Source organism: Chroicocephalus ridibundus, chromosome 10 (assembly GCF_963924245.1).
Source record: "Chroicocephalus ridibundus chromosome 10, bChrRid1.1, whole genome shotgun sequence".
In the NCBI taxonomy this organism is placed as follows: domain Eukaryota; kingdom Metazoa; phylum Chordata; class Aves; order Charadriiformes; family Laridae; genus Chroicocephalus; species Chroicocephalus ridibundus.
The window spans coordinates 17,769,346-17,784,559 of record NC_086293.1 but is presented as its reverse complement, the minus strand read 5'-3'; the positions used below and the strand labels follow the sequence as shown (position 1 = coordinate 17,784,559).

Genomic DNA, 15,214 nt, shown 5'->3' with positions numbered 1-15,214 from the left:
TGAGACGACTGTGAAATAGTGCAATGTTTCCTTCAGCGAACATATCACTTTCAAGGCCCTTCCGGCCCTCGCAGCACTCTATCTATCATCTCTTATGTGCTTTTGCAATGTCAGCTCTGAGCTCTGCTTTGCTAGCCTTGCCAGCTCTCACGTCCCATGGGTTAAGTTGCAAACAGCCACTTTTCTGGTTTCTCCCATAAGCTTTCCATGTGTGAGAGGATCTCCTTGCAAATATCTGCAAAGTGACCTCGTTGTCCTCCAAATCTTTTCTTTCCCATGACGCTTACAAACAAAGAGCAGCAGTTTGGGAGCTGCCGTGCCAAGACCGCTGTCTTTGATCAGTATTGCTTGCTTGCACGCGTACGGCCCCGCTCTCTACCTGTATTCAGCTGCGGTCCCTTGCCTTGTACTAACAGGACGTCTACACAGATCTGTGCAAACAGCCCTGCATTTGCTCTGCCTGCACGGGAGCCAGCTGGACCCGAGCCCGCCCTGGCTGCCAGCCGCCCAGCTATGCTGTTGTGCTGCAGCGGGAGCAGGGTACCGGCTCAGGCACAGCACCCTGCGAACGTGGCCCTGTTCAGAGCACGGGGCTTTGAGCTGCAGCGACCAGCTGCAGTTGACCACAAGGACGTGCCTTGAGATGTCAGGGAGGGTCCCGGTGCCGCAGGCAGCTGTGGAGCCTGGTGCGGTTGGGTCTTGGCTTGTGAGCTCTGCGTCGCTGTGTCGGCAGTGCAGTATTTTCTGTGTCAATAGAGTTTGTTGATACTTTTCAGTTTACGTTCAAGGTTTTGCATGGTGAGATAAAATGGATGTTGTCTGGGATTACCTTTGCCTGTCAGTAAGCAGATAAGCGCTTCCAGAGTGTGGCATATGGGCGTGAGCAGGATGCACGGAGCTGGGAGATGCCCCCAAAGCTCGTGGGTGGGTGGGCAGAAATGGTTGTCTTGTGAGCTGGATCTTGCAAGAACTTGATTCAGCCCCCAGCTTGCCATAGTTCCTCATATGTGGCTTTCACAAAGTCATTGTTCAGGAGGTGGGAAGGGGCTTCCAAAGCACAAAGTGAGGTTGTAATATACTCTGATACATGACCAAATCCTTTGATTCTCGCCTCCCTGCTCCAGCTGCACCATCACATGAGAATTAGAAGCCATTTTTTGTCTCCCTCTTCTGAACCTGTACATTGAATGATCTGTGAGGCAGAGATTTTTTATTTTCTTACTTTTTTACAAGTTTTTCCAACAGCTCTGGCTTGATGTAGCTGTGAATTCTTACAAGGGGCCACCCCTGAGCACATGGAGCAAAGGCCCAAACATTGTTTTGCTGCTCTGTCTCAGTTGGCAATACTGACATTTGTAACCCTATTTTTGGGTGGCAGAAGCAGCACTCAGGAAGTTACAGAGCCAGTCAACTCCTCTTTAAAACTTCAGGGAGTGGAGAGATGCTAAAGGAGCCTGTGTCAGAAATAGTATTTCCACTTCAGAAACTCTTTCTTATGATGCCAAGGCTCTTTGATGCCGACTGGATGAATGGAAGCTATTTTACTTCGGGGAAAAAGCAAATTCCTAAGAAATAATTTTCCTTTCGTTTAAGTATTCTTCATTTTCTTTTTAATTGGCTGAAATACTAATTTTTGCTACTTTAAAGTTGGGGAGGGGGGGAAGGAGACTGCCTTTCTGAATTTAGGTCACTTGTTTATAAATGCTGTGCAAAATAAATTGCTGTATCAGATAGGTTTAGTGTTAATCTTAATAATGAAAATGTAATTTTCCAAATGATTGGTATTCATTGCATTGACATGAACCTCTGTTCTCTGACCTTCGTGGGTATGATGGCATTATCAGGATTCCCACAGCCTTTCCCTTACTATTTTTTAAAGGAAGAGCAGTTTCCAAACCAAGCCTTTCCCCGTTGTGATGCTACCTACCTCCTGCCCAAGAGTTCCAAATTTCATTCATGTGCTGGAAAGAATTTTCATGGGTGGATTTTGAAGGGTCCAGTAGGTCTAAGGTGATGAAACTTCTTGCCAATACATGCAAAAATAGTCCTCATAGTTGGGACTAGACCTCTCAAACAGTAACTGTACATGGATGCATAGTGTAGCTTTTAATTTGTGATGCTAACTGTAGTTCAGCTTACAACTGTCTGATGCAACCCTAATTGCCTGATGCTGGGAGGTCTGTGCCAGAAATACTGTACTTCATTTGAGAAGTGGCATTTCTAGGAAAGCTGTAGAAAGGAAAAAACAAAATCTTTTCGTACAGAAAGCAAAGCCCAGATCATTCTGATTATTCTGAGCCTGTGGACGTAGGTAAAGCTTTTAAGGAGCCCGCAGGTGTTGGCATTCCAGGTCTGCAGCAGTTACAGTGGGGATGCAGCTGAAAGGAAACATTTTCTCAGTCTAATTGTGCAACCAGATGCGGACTATGCAAAACCCATTAGTTCCAAAGCACATCCCAAGGGAATGCCGATAGATCAGCTTCATCCATAGACTCTGCTCTGTGCACATGAAGTTTAGATGTTTTTTCCTCTGGGAAACAAAGTGCTTGCTGGTAGTCTTTTTTCTTGAAGAGGATGCAGAAACTAATTAGAAATGTCAGATATAATACAGAGCATTATTGTTTGACCATGTTGTTTGGTTTTTATTATTACAACTAATGTGTCAGATGGTAAGGCTGTCTACGTTAATTGGTTTCCTTCATTGAAGCCCATCTGGATCATATTTTTTTGTGATTTATATGTTAAATTAGTTAGTAAGATATATGAGAACATCCTTTTGTTTCCTGCTTTAAAGGCATGTTGGATCAAAGGCGTATTATCTTGCAGTACTTTTACGCATATGTAGCATATTGTGATTCATTTTCAAACCATGGCATACGTAATGGCGTTCTTTCATTATGTGGTCTTGATTGCTTATTTATTGATTAAATTTTCCTTGGTGATACTTGAGCCTTATGAAGCCATTATGAGCTTGGCTGTCTCTGAAGTAGCATTCGTGAATGGAGATGACCACGTGCCTCAAACTTTCATCCACAGCGAGGTTCCAGTTCGTGATACCAGGCCTGACCAGCATTGGCTTGAAGTTTCTTTTACCCTCCTTCTTCCCATTTTAGCACAATCATCTTGGGTGAGGCCAGGAACTAGTGCTGCGATGCTGAAGATTAAAGCGATACCATTAGCGTATTGCTGTGTGAGTGGAGTGCGAATCCTAATGAGGATGTGGGCTCTGCGCCAGCTTCGAAAAAGTCTCTCTCCTTTTTCCTTCAAGTTAAGAAAAGTTTTTAACATCACATTCTCTAAATTTTAATGAATTGCTGACTCCTTTGTATTTTGTTATTGTTCTTCTCCGCTATAATTACTCAGGTTTTTCTTTTTCTTTCTGAAGTCGAAACAGTATAAATGAACATGCAAATGCTAGGAACTATTTAAATGGCTAAGTGACAAAATTAAAATAAAGATGATGAGCTTCCCTCAGGCCAGGAGAGAACCCAGGTTCCCCTCATTAGAGCCAAGAGGAGTAATTGCGGTGCTTTAATCTCCCGTGTCACCGCGCCGGTTACCAGCCCTGCCTGCGCAGAGCTTGTGGCAGGGAGGGCACGCCGTGTGGGCTGCCTGCGCGCAGGGAAACCCGGCACTTAATATTTCATAGGCGAGCAAAGAGCTGACGTGGCAGTGCTGTGCTGGAGGAGTTCGGTACCAACGTCCCAGCGTAACTGTGATTTTATTTTTTTATTTTTTTTTAGTTGCTTCGTACTCATTTTTATGCAAAATGCTGATTATTTCTGTGAAGAGCAGAAATCAGAAGAGTGATTTTAATCATGACTGTGTTAATTTGATGTGAGCTTTGGCTGTTTATGAGCTTTCTCTTTAATGGCGCTAATTGTCAGTTATAATGTGAACACCATTATACAGTAATATACAGTAATTTATTTAGTAAATGAGAATCTTATTCCAAGGACCATACTGCAATATGCCATAGAGACCTCATCCCTTTAATCTTACATGAACAAACTTGCAGTGTCTAGGCCAAATTGGTAACAGGAACATCAACTTGGCAATGTGATTTCATACCCACAAGTGCCAACATGCATGTTTTTAGAGATCTCCAGTTCTTCTCCATTAAAAAAAAAAAAAAAGGCAAAAAGAAACCTTCAACAAAACCCCACAAACCATCCCAGCAGAAAATGAAGAGCTAACACCCTTTCATGTCAATTAACAAGCTTTTACGTTATGTTGATAGATTCATTTTCCTAAATTATTATTGCAAAACAATCATTTGCATTAACAGTTCTTGTGCTTCTTTAAGCATGTTTCTTAGAAGACTTTCCAGGTTCTAATGGTGTCTTTGTTCTTGCTACTTCTTTGATTTTCTTTCTTTTCCCTTTGACTATACACACTAACTTCAGCGTGGTCTAGATCTACAGCTAGTTGCTCTAATTTGAATGCTCAGATCTCCTTGCCAAAGTTTAGCACTGTGTGCTATCCTACCTCTCATTATATCTCTTAAATTCTGATGCTTTATATTATCACAGGCAGAAGACAACCAGTGTTGTTAATGTAGAAGACACATGGTATTCAGTGCGTGAAACCTTTTACTGTAGCAAATAAAGTACGACAAGTTAGTGGGTTGTTTTGTTTTTATCCTGAATGTTTAAGTCTTGCTATCACTTCTGGAGTCATCTACAGTGTACGTCCAGCCTTTTGTCCACCTGTGAATGGCAAGGGATATTTAATTTATAATGTTAGAATTGGGGCCTTTTCTGTTATTTAGTTCTATTTGTGGTGCATTTGAAAGCCTGCTTAGATTTGTGTGCGCTTTTTTAACATATTAAAAGATGAATGTATCACAGTATGTCTTCCTGATGTACAGGGAGAACTAACACCCTATGTTACCGTGTTGCAGCTGGGTTTATTATTTTTGGCATCCAGCATATCTGGTAATTGCAATTTTGCAAAGATTTCTGGTGTTGGCTTCAAGCATAAGTGAAGACTAATTGCGAAACAGGGAGCCAGCGTTGGTTTTATTTCCTTATATTTCGTTTCGTAGTTGCTCTTCAAATTTCTTGCCTCCATCTGGCAGGATGTAGCAAAGTAGAAGTCAATAAATGATGGAGGGACCTAAAGAAGGCCGCTGGGAATATATCACAGTGAGAGACTTCAACTGTCTGAAGTAATTTTACTGTAATATTCTCTCCAAGGACCAAACCCACACTTATAGGGGGATACTTAGAGCTCCCAGTGACTTTGATGGGAGATGTGCTGGTGAAACTCCGGGTGCGGATTTGGCTCCGTACTCATGCTGTCTCTGCTGCAGGGTGTCCAGGGAATTTAGCATGCGCTGCTTATTCTGTCTGTTTCCCTTACAGCACCCCTGATTTAATCATTCAGACAAGGAAATGGCTTGGGGATTTTCACATTTAATTATTTAATTTTTTTTTCTCTTTTTTTAAACTGACAATTAGGATTTTTCGGTGTGTTTTCTTACAGTCTTCTGTCTTCCCTTTCCCTACAGTCTTTGGGGGTCCAGATAGCCATAAAATACTCCAAAAATACAAGATGCTAAAAAGCCAAAAAAGCTGCTCTGTCTTACCACCAGTAAATTGAGATTTTACTCCAGGAGTCTCCAAACTTTACTCCTCTTTGCTCTTCACCGCTTTTAAAACTTGTCGGGTTTCTCACTGTCAGGAAATCAGTGTGTCATAATTTTAAAACATAAAATGGGTGGATATATTGAGCACATGGCTGAGTTTCCATCCTGTTGCACTGCAAAGACCGTCAGCAGTGCAAGTTAAACGTCGTCTTATAACTGTCTGGTTTACTCTTTTATTTTCTTTAGTGTAGCTGATACACTGTCTCCTCACAGTTGTCTTTAGTGCCTCCCATATACTGACAGGAGAATCAGTTGAGACTGTAATTAATGACTTTATTGCAATCAAGGTTCCGTTTTAGTGCAGAATGCTTCATCTTGTAGTAGTGAAATATTTAGTCTCCATCTGGCTGATCTTTTCTGTGAATGCCCCGTGATAATTAAGAAGAAACATGGGAGGATGGTCTGAAATTAAAATATGTTTAGTGGAGGGGTTAGCGTATCTTGGGACTGTTCGCATAGAGACCCAGACAAAATTTAGGGATGTAACAGCAGTTTGGTTTTATGGCAGCATCTTCCCACTGCCTGCCAGGCCCCAGTAATTTCTAGAGTGAGTTGCAAGTGTTACAGTGCATCCAGAGTTTTATTTTGCAATAACTATCCGGTAACACGAACCAGATATAACTCCTTTCAGGTTGGATGTGGGAATGTCCTGCTTTCCCCAAAGGATTTCCACTGTCTTGTTGAAAAGGTCTGAGGCAGGAGCACTACACTGCAATTACAGTGTGTTAATGATGAGCTAAGAGTTATACATTCCTCTTAGCATAAATCCCTGATTTTCTACATGATTAATTGGAGTCTGGAAAGACTGACAAGGAGAAGGAGGATCCGATGGGTGAAAATAAGAGATAAGAGGCTGACAGCCAGCTCTTGTTGTAAAGGAGAGTTATTTTGAATAGGAGAAAAAATCAATACAAAGGTTGGAGAATTTGACAGAGTTATAAGAGCTACTTTAATGAAAGGTAGCAGATTCAATAGGATTGTTACTTGAAATGTGGGATTGTCTGAGTTAAAAAAATGAGGCTGTCTCTCCCCAGCTGTAAAGGTGAGCTTTACGTGCTGAGCTTACTGGGTACTTAGGCTACTGGGTTTACTGGCATTCACTGTGGACACTTAGTGTGGCAAGTAAAGGGGAAAAAGCATGTGTGGGAGCTTGCTAAATTCTGTTTTTCTGGAATAGTTACTTGATTATGGGAGGAGAAGGAAGGGGACAGCAGGTAATAGCTATTTCTGCTGCTTTACTGTGTTGGGTAGCTGCCGTGTTAAGAGTATCTGGCAGGCCTCTGCAAGGTGCAGTGTTCCATTATGAGGAGGTGACTTCATTTGTCCGGAGCTGTAAGGAACGGGGTAGGATTTTGATAGACTCAAAGGGATGTTTAGCAGGGGCTCTTCTCGGTATGCCCATGTCAGCCTCCTTCCCCCAGTGGTGATGGCGAGAGGCGGGCGCAGATAGGGAGGCTGTGTGTGGAGGCTTTCTAACCCAGGTTAGAGGAGGGGCGAGGAGTCGGCTGAACCTCAGCGTGCCCCTGTGCAAATACATCTTGGACAGAAGCACCACTTCATTTAGTATGGCTAGATACAGGGACTTCAGTAACTCTGTAGAAAGAAACTTGCTTCTAGAGCTACTGGAGGGCTATATTATTGCTCTCAGTGGAAACGGCCACCTCAGTCTTAAACAGAGGCGCCAAGTTTTCCAAACTTGCTCTTAGCTTTTTAAGTTGGGGAACTTAGAAGCAGGAAAGCAATTTTTTCAGTCACATGCGCAGCCATGAAGTGTGTAAGGCTTACGGAGAGGGAAGCTGCAGGTCGGTCAAGTGTCCCGGGGCTGCTTGCATGCCATGCTGTGCCCGGGTGGCTGTCCACAAGGGTCCTGGGACACTGGTTAAAAAAATACGTGGTTTGATAAGTGCTCAGCACTGCCTCTTTCCTTCAGGCAAGTCTAACAGTCCTGGGACTTCAGGACGTCTTCCCCTGGAGATGTGTGACCCTTCGTAGTTATTTCCATAGGCCCTCTGGAAATAACAAAGATAGATAACATTTGGCAAAAAAAGAAAAGAAACATTGCACAAATGTGTTAAGAAGTGATAATATTTCCTTGGCACACAAAAAAAAATCAAAACAAAACCTTAATGTGGTTAATGGGCTTGTTGGTAGTTTGTCTGCCAGTATTTCCCATGGAAGTCATTTCACTGGGTCTCGAACAGTGGGAATAGATTTCACCAGTGTTAATCATGATTTAAGGCAGCAAGCAGGAAATGATTTAAATTGTCTATTATACTAGTGCTTTTACTGATTGCATTTTTGTATATTTTTTTCTGAAGAATTCTAAACAGTTGCTATAATTTCATGCCAAGAGAATAAATTACGTCAGACATGTCTTTCACAGTTAGAAAACTCGGTACATTTATTCAGGGTTGTTTTTTTTTCTGTTTTATCACACGTTAAAGAACTGTTTTCTAAGGGATGATGGCCAAAAGGTTGTATAAGCCAGAAAGGAAGGTGCATCTTGCCATTCAGTTATTCATGTGTCCAAAAAGGTTTTCATTAAAATTTATTTTATAATGTGGGTCACCAGAAGGCTTTTTAATTCTGGGGGGAGGCAGGCTGTGAAATGCATTCACTGCGGATTGTGCTGGTCAGTAGTATTGTACTTACATTCTTGCCCTCCCACCTGAATCCTTCTGCTGTCTCTTAGATTGAGTTTAAAAGCTCTCTGGGACAGAGTATCTCTTTGCTGGGTTTGTGCAGTGCCTGCCCCGGTGGAATTCCTGCTTCAGGATACAGCAGTGTCGCTGCTGTAACCGCAGGCTTTGCAGGGATGAATTGCTTTGTTTTTCCTATGATAAAGCTTCACATGATGTAAGAGATCAGGCAGCAAATATGAGTGTAGTCCCTGTTATTTCCCCAGTTCACAGGCATTGTATTTCCAGACAGGATGGGAAGGTTAACTAAAGTTGAAAAAGGATCTAAAACACAGTAAGAGTTTACTCTCTGGTAGAAATGAAATAACAATCAAGTGGTTGAAAACGAGAAAAAAAGGTATGTGTTTGCTCATACTTTGAGACACATGGCACTCATCTATCTGTAAAGAAAAAACAATTGGGGGAAAATAGTTGTATTCCTGCATAAGTGTGTCCTCTTGCTCCCTGTTTTTCTATCCAGCTTAATAAGCAAAATTCTGTATTCTCTAATTAGTTGGGCTTTTCAGCAAATGCCTCAAAAGGCCAATAATGTTCGTTTCTATCACCATCCCAGCGAGGCTGCCTGTCCTCAGAGGGGGCTTTCCTTTATCCTCAGGCTTCAGAGAGGAGGCGAAGTGGGCTCATATTTCCAGGAAATCTGCAGCCCCTTCTGTTTCCTGCCTGCAGCTGCCTCCAGCGCGCTCACTGCCTGGGCAGGAAAGCCTTTGTTATCCCATCCCTCAAAGGGGGCTTGGGTATCCTTGTCCATTGACCATTTGGGAGTGTTTTGGTTTTTTTTTAATAAGACATAACTTCTGATCTACACATGTGTAAGAAATAAAAAAAATTAACTTCCCACCAGAATTAGAAATAGTGTTACCAGGTGGGAAAGAGCTTTGCCCCCTGCAGTGGGCTAGCAGTTTGTTAATAGTTTAGTTAAGCACAGAAAACGGCACCTGATCTGCCAAAAGAGTGCTAGTGTCTCCAGAGGGGGCTGTTAATGTCCAGGAAAAGAAGATTGAAAGTGTCTACCAAATAAGTTAAGGATGAATCATTCTTCTCTGAGACTGGGGGCAAATTCAATTTTTGAATGGACTCTCAGACACCAAATAGAGGGTGGAGAGGCAACCTTGCTCACCCTGGGTGGTGAATGCGACTTGAGAATTAAAAATACTTGTTAGCACAAGATCTGTCACACATCTGGAGAGAGATCTTTGGGCCTTGATCATGCCAGGGATGGAAATTTAAATTTCTTGAATTTTGTATCTTTTTTTTCTTTATAGAGCTTTCAACTGTGTTTTGAAGTCCGTGCCTGCAACACCACTTGTGTTTGCTCTTTACCTTAACTGGATTGCTGTAAGGGTAATTTCAGTTGATTTATTTTTTTTGTTCCTACATAGAGCGCTTCCATTCCTTCAGGGTGGCAGTGTCTAAGATAAGAAGTTCAGTGCTCAATGCCTGCATGCAGTGCTTAAGGATTCTCAAAGACTAGCAGACTTAACTTTTTAAAATGCAAAACCACCCATGGATGAGTAGCCAAAATTACAAAATTCTTCCAAAAAGAAAAGGAAGCCTCTTTTCTTTAGTTTCTTATCACTCTTGGTTGAGGGGGGGGGGGATTCTGTTCTCCTTGCACTGAGGTCTAGATCCTCTTAGGGCAGGCTAGTGCTCTGGAGGGGAAGGTGGCTAGCTGAGAGTTGAGTGACACTTTTAATCTTGAGATGGCACATACCAGGCAGGACCATAATATCCCTTAAGAAAAAGAAATGTCATTACATCCAGTTCAAAATAGGAGATTGCAGATAACGGGAAGGTTTTAAAAAAGATTCATTTGAAATTCTTTGCTTGAGAGGTCTCATTCTGTTTGGGAGGCAGGAATGTGAGCTCTAACTTAATGAGCTGCATTCAAAAGATGAAATTTCAAGAGAGTAAAAGTAAAACCCATTATTTCCTGAACATAAATCGAGTCACCCATCCTCAGATCCATGCTCATGTCTTTCTCCTCAACCTCATGTAATATTCCCCTTGCTCCCCGTTTAACTAGGAAGAATTTTAGGGGCCTTTGCCTCAAGGAAATACCCGAAGTACATACCTTCAGTCATATCAGTCACTGATGTTAAACCACATGCTGTTTACTAAGTAAGGCTGAAAGCTACATGCTGTTGTTGCTGGCATACCATTTATGAAAGGCCTGCTAGCCCTCCCACTGAACCATATGGTGATTTATCAGACAGTTTAGTAGTAGCAAGACCAAGACCCAAATTGGTCAAAACTAAAAACGGGTATTCCTTATGTTGCTTCTGATAAAATGTTCACGTTCCTATTCCCTTTGTAGTGTAGGGGCTGTGCGTGCATAGCCTGGAAGGGAGTTGCTGTATTTTCAGGGTAAAGGATTACTATCTTACAAGTTAGTCTTTCAAGAAACTGAAAACAGCAATTTCTGGATGCCTGCAGCTCCAACAGCTGTTGTGTTGGTCCATTTTAAATAAAAGAAATATGAAATATATATGAAACATATGAAAGCTCAAGTGTGGGGCTCAACTCTGAGGAGTTTGAATGTGAGACCACGTAAGAGGAAATTAATGTTTTCTGTGGAAGAAAAGCAAGTTCTCATGTCAAAGAAAGCTTCCTAGCAAACAGTTTTGTTAGCAAAACTTGCTTAACACTTGAGGTAGCAAAACATCCATATATGATCTCTGACATAATATTGCTGCATTATTAGCAGAGTTAGTTCAGATGTTTTCCCATCATGATCAAGTGAGACAGAAGTGGAAAACGTTTTGGTAACGCTGCAAGGAATAACTTGGCAGCAGTCAGAAGCTGGAACTGGAAAAGGGCAGTAGGAGAGAAATAATTAGCAAGGATAATTTTCGGGCCTTGACAACCTGGCGTGTCTTTCTAGCAGTGAATGGATTCACCTGACACCCAGAGATAGCCATCTGATAATAGCACTCATAAGATCAATACATCGATACTTTATCCTTGAAACGGTATTTAAAGTCTGTTCTTAGGTTCATTTCTTTACTTCTGTAAAGTTATAGCAATCTGGGATTTGAGATAATGCATTCATTACAGCCTTATCGGCCTTTCTTCATTTACTGTATTTTAATGCATCTACCATGACTGCTGAAGAAGGATGCTCAGTGAGCTTAATCTGCTTATGTTTGAAAAAGAAAGGATGCTCAAAAGATTAAAATGAGGCCTCATACAGAACAGGTCTGAGAGTTTGCAGTGCTTACAATGGCAGGGGGTTTTGTGCGAGAGCTGTTTCGAATGTGAAGCTTCCGTGGTGCTGGCTCTGCACACGTCATGGCGAGGAGGGGAAGGGGGAGCTGGGCACAGCTCAGATTTTGCTGTTGTAGACTGATATTCTGCCCAGCCTCTCGTGTGGCTAATAATGCCAAAGTGTCGCTGGGTTAAACCTAATGTTGCTTCTTTCTATTCATGTGTCTTACTGGTCCACATCTCTTCACATCGTGGGGAGTTATTTGTGGGACTGTGATGGACACCCCAGGACACAGAAATAGCACGTGCATGCTTGAAATAATGCTCATGCAGAGAAGTAACGTATATATAAGTACGGAGAGAGATCTAGGTCTATGTTTTGTCTCTATAGACTCACCGGTTTCCCCTAGAAGCATACATTTTGAAAGAATTTAAACCGGACTGGGAAATTTTATTTTTAATGAGCGCTGCTGTGAAGGAAAGGAGACATACAGCAGGGGAGTATTATTGCCGTGATTGCACCACATATATGTTCTGTCTCTAGCAAGGGAGAAACTCATGTTGAAAAAGACCTATTTATCTAACAACATCAACAATTTTTAAAAAAAAAATCCTTTTTCTGATAAAGACTGGAAAGATCAGTGTCTGCCCTCTGAGCACCTGGAAGGAATTATTCCTGCCTCTGTCTCTTGGTATTGACGGGCTCTTCGCGCGGCAGCCTGAGGGGCCGGGGCCGTCCCTGCCGTGCCACCACAGGCCTCGCTGCCGGCCGGAACCTTCAGCTCTTTCAAAACCAGTGGGTTTCGTTCGTTTTAAGCAGATTATGGCGTGAAAGATGGAAGAGGAGATCAGAACTGGCAGGAAGCTGTGATTTGAATAGGACCTTCAATTTGACACATGTTATATCCTTAAGAGAGGAGTCGGTGCCTGGTTTTTGTTGACAGGTGTGGCGACGGCCTTGAGGGATGATGGGCACTTCGGTGAATCGCTAAATTGATTTGATAATCAGTAAGTGAATTTGCTAAGAGCAGGTACTGCGTGCCTTCTTTGGGGCTCGGTTAACCTAGTGACAGCTTGTTTTAAATGTACTAGGAGGTTTTAGTTTATTTTTCCTACTTTTTTTTCCGGCAAGAGCTCTACACAGAGTTACTGCCAAATAAAAGAAGCGGTTTCTCTTCTTTGGTTTAAAACTCACCTGAAGATGACCAGACCTCACTTGTACAGCAAAGCTGCTGTCCCGGCTTAAATGCCCTCCACTTTCTCCAGGTATGCCCAGATAGTGGTGATTGTCACCATTGGGGCTGTAATGTTTATGTCCCCTCGACAGGGCTGTAGTATTTTACCGCTGTTGCCCTCACCAGGTGGAGAACATCAGCATTGCAGGCAGCCTTTGACTCACTAGAAGCCTTTTATGCCTGCCTTGCTGCAGTTCCCAGCTGGTCCTGTAACCCGTGGGCTTTCCCTCCACTTGAAGCACAAAGCAGAGTTTTTCCTGTCCTTGGTGGCACAGGACCAGTGCTGCGGGGTGGAAAAGAAGGGCAGGCACTGTGGCCCGGGGTGGCAGATGGCTGTGGGTGGAGGTGAATTCCCTCATATGCGTTTCTGTCTAACCTTTAGGCCGTTTGTGCGGCTCCGGGCTGGATTTGCAGTTATCTCCCCCACAGCCCTGCTATTCACCATGGAAAGTGGACACAGGACAAGTCTGTCAAATTAAAAAGCACTGCCTCCAGCGTCAGGCATACTTATTAGAGTTTATGCTGGTTTATGTTGGAGCTACTTAGAAGGGGGATTTTGCTTCAGGCATTTCCAAAAGGCAATGCAATTTGTGAAAGTTTAATATGTATTTATTTTCTAGTTGCCCAGCAATGTCAGTGTTGCTTGCTTGGGTTCAGATTAGAAACATTTGCGTTCTAGGTAGCTTTCACCTGCCCAACTATTCCAAACAATTTTATTTTTTTCTTATATGCATTCATAATTGTCCTCTGTTCTTAAGACATAAATTGAAATTGTGTCCTTCATACCATGATGCTCAAACGATTTCCTTTTCAACGAAGAGTATGTAATAAAGGTTAAAAATGATTTTTGCAATCCATGCATTTAAGTATACATTACTATCTGTTTTAAGGATGGATAATCAATGTAAAAAATGATACTTCCGTGTATTCCTAATAGGTCACTGTGTAAATATCCATAATGGAATCGATCCCTTAGGTTATGGCAACCATTAGTACAGAAAGGGCTTTCACAATTAATGTATCAGACATTTGCCTTTCATACTTACACGCAAAATGATTATTTATTGATTATTTTCAGTCCAGGTTAATGATGTTGAAGAGGTTTCGGTATCTCAATTTAAAGTACTTAAAGTGTGGTTCAAACAGAAATATCATATCCCTTTCAAGAAGTTGTGACTAATACCTGATAAGTGATTTTGCTCTACATTCTATCTCATATATGCATACATATAGATTATATATAAATTCAGGATGTTTGTGCACCTAGAAGGTCTTGGTGACACAGTCAGTGTCAGTCTGGGGTGGTAAATTTTACTGTTTCTGTAGTTTTGTGTTTCTGTAGAGCAGCAGGATATTGCTATAGCCAAACACTCAGGGCTTCACCCTTCTGAGAGCCTGTGTCTCTCACTGGGGTTAATGGGAGTTGCGTGTTTGCCACAACAGGGAGGAGGATTTTCTTGCTGAGTGTAGTTTCTGTTTAAACTGCAAATGTTTTCACAAGTTGAGTAATGGATTCAGTTATTCCCTTTAGAAATATCCACATAAACATGGGCATTATTAACTCAGGTACCAGCTGAGGGAGCAGGAGCAGAGAGGTGGCTTCTGAAAACAAGGTGATTTCCCCCAATATCTGCCAAGCACCTTTTCTTGCAGAGTTCTGCTGAAGGCAGGAGGGGGAGGGCTTTGCCCCTCAGGGGCACCTGCCGTGTGTGCCACAGTCTGAAATGCACAGCCCGAACGGAAACACCCCTCCAGGGGTCTCCAGGGTCTCTCTGCTGACAGAGGGGCAAATAAGACAATTGAGCATGGTTGCTTACCGCTGCAAGGTGAAGGTGCAAGATCTACCTGTGCTGACACTCTTTCGGTTGTGATTTGCCACCACACTAAGAAGGTGCATTGGGTGAGCGGGGGTGAGAGGCTGGTCGGGCTCGACTGTGGCACCCGTGGGTGCAAGTATGTAATGGTCGCCAGGATTAGGCCGTGGCTGAAAGTACTTAGCTGTGGAAGTGTAATCGTGAGGAAGGAAAACTATTGCATTTCATCCCAGTTCATCAGAAAAGGATTCCCAAGCTGTCAGCTGAACTGGTTTTCTTTAGCAATCAGCTTTTGGGTGAGGAAAAATGATTATATTTTTACTGTTACCTACTGTTTTATCTTTAACAAAGTAATTGCTGCCTAGAGCTGTTTAACTCTATGAGCATGAAAAGCATGCATAAAACCAAACTGTATGCTAAAAGACTTGCTTGATTATCATAGAACATTTTGCATTTGAAGAGCTTTCCAACTGAATACCATAGAGCTCCTTGCCAATATTAATGAGCAGAGGGAAGAACATAAAAAAAAGTGTATAAGTGACTTAGGATCCTGTGTCCCGTTTGCAAAATGACTTGGCACATGGCTCCTAAATACTTTCAGGTCAATATATG

At 42.4% G+C, this 15,214-nt stretch overlaps 1 protein-coding gene across 1 annotated transcript in view; it reads left to right on the top strand.

Annotated features, from left to right (window-relative positions):
* PTPRG (protein tyrosine phosphatase receptor type G) overlaps nucleotides 1–15,214 on the top strand; it is a 410,943-nt gene that overhangs the window by 226,304 nt on the left and 169,425 nt on the right. The gene's annotated exons all lie outside the window — the stretch shown is intronic.